The sequence below is a fragment of the Brassica oleracea genome, chromosome C4, assembly GCF_000695525.1.
Source record: "Brassica oleracea var. oleracea cultivar TO1000 chromosome C4, BOL, whole genome shotgun sequence".
Classification (NCBI taxonomy): Eukaryota; Viridiplantae; Streptophyta; class Magnoliopsida; order Brassicales; family Brassicaceae; genus Brassica; species Brassica oleracea.
In genome coordinates this window covers 8,046,508-8,048,622 of record NC_027751.1, presented here as the reverse complement: position 1 = coordinate 8,048,622, position 2,115 = coordinate 8,046,508, and positions in this window count along the sequence as shown.

The following is a 2,115-nucleotide window of genomic DNA, read 5'->3' as shown; positions in this document are numbered from 1 at the left end:
TTTGGTCATATATTCTAATATACATTAATGGTCCATCTGTTGGTATACATTAGTGGCCACACGTTTATGCATATAGCTTATAAGTGATTAGGTAAGTATAGAAACTCGTAAGCAATGTATGTAAGCAGAGAGAACTATTATCTTCGAATCACCTAGATAACTCTAAAATTTAGAAAAGATATTTTATCAAACCACCTGCCGATTGTTATTTGTATTTTTTAAATTCTAACTAAAATCACCCAAACAAAATCAAAACTCATTAAATCCCACCAAAATTAAAACACTCTAAAATCTCCTAAAACCTTTAATTCAATACACCCCCCTTAATCATATACAACATGAATATGTTTGCATGTCACGTAATTGCAATAGGAGGTGAACTTGAGAGGTTATAATATTGCATGTCTAACCTATTACATAATTAAGAGCATTAAACGCAATTATTTTGGTGTATGTCGTTGTAAGATTTACATTTATGATATGTTTGGTTTTGGAAATAATAGTCGTTGGTTTCTTATCTTGGTGGACCTTATTATAATGCATCTATACAAATAAAAAGGAAGAATTCTTACAAAATCTACTTATGCAATGTTGTTGCATCTTGAGTTTTGACCCAACCTATTATATACAACCAATTTTATATTTATAAACTTAATGCATTATAATAAGGCCTACCAAGATAAGAAACCAAGTGGGAAACACCATTATCAAACGTATATGGGGAACTTGCCTCGGACTGCATATTCCTTTACTTGATGCATAAGTAAAGACTTTTTTTACATTTTAGATTCGATCCTCTTTTTTGGAAGGAACATTGTTCACCATGTATAAAAAAAATTATTTGACTTGACTTGGATGTGATAGATTTATGTTGTAAAGAGCTTGTATGACCCTTGCCAAAACAATAACCCAACATATGGTTTTATAAAAAAAAACACAAAAAGTTGTTGATTAGTATTTAACTTGACGCCATAATGCAATTAATCAGATGAATCAGATGTAACTTGAAGATTTTGATATATGTATATATATAGTATATGCACTACAAGAAAACATAATCTTAACGAGGGCGGTTTTCCTCGTTATTTCGTCGTAAAAGAGGCTTTACGACGAATTAGCGAGGAAACGCGTTTGCTCGTTACACGTCCGTCGTAACACATATTTCCTCGCTAATTCGTCGTAACTTAGCGAGGAATATATTTCGTCGTAAAGACGAAGTAGAACGATTCGTCGTAAAGACGTCGCTACAATTCCTCGTAAGGACGTCGCTACAATTCCTCGTAAATAACTCGAAAACAGTTCCTCGTAATCTACACGTAAATACCTTGAAAGATTTTCCTCGCAAAATACACGTAACAACCACGAAATGAGTTCCTCGTAAAATAGTCGTAAACATTTCCTCGTTATTTCCTCGTAAATACTTCCTCGTAAAATACTCGTAAACTGTTTCTCGTCATTTCCTCGTAAGATTTCCACGTAAAGAGGTCGTACATTAGCTACGAATTTACTTCGTTTTTATTATTTTACAGAATTTTAAAATATAATTAAAAAATAATTAAAATTATTTAATTTAATAATAAATTAAAATTCAAAATAAAAATAAATTCATATGAAAATATTTTATAAATAAATAAGTTTTGAATTTATATAATACAACAACAAAAAAAAACTAAGGGTCGTTCATCGCCCGGTAGAATTCATCACTCCTCCTCGTAACATCCGCCTCGTTATGTACGTCGTCGGATGACTCGCCATGAATGGGATGTTGTTGTCGCATGTTCCTCAACATGGACTCCCATTCCGGATTTGTGGCCGCAATAACGTCCAAGAAGCCCTCGACTCCACCCATACGAGATTTTGTCGCGGTCAACTCGTTACGCAGCTGAGCGGACTCTCTACGCAGCTCCGTGACTTCATCATCCCGTCGCTGACCATAAGACGATGTCGCTCTCGGAACATCATTGACGGAACCAATACCCAACGTCCGTCCCTTTTTTTTAGGGACAACCTTAAAAACAAAAAATAAATATTGTAAGTAAAAATTTAAAGTTAAATTAAATGAATAATTAAAAATTAATTTTTTTGAAAATTTACCTCCTCGTAAATCTTATCCAC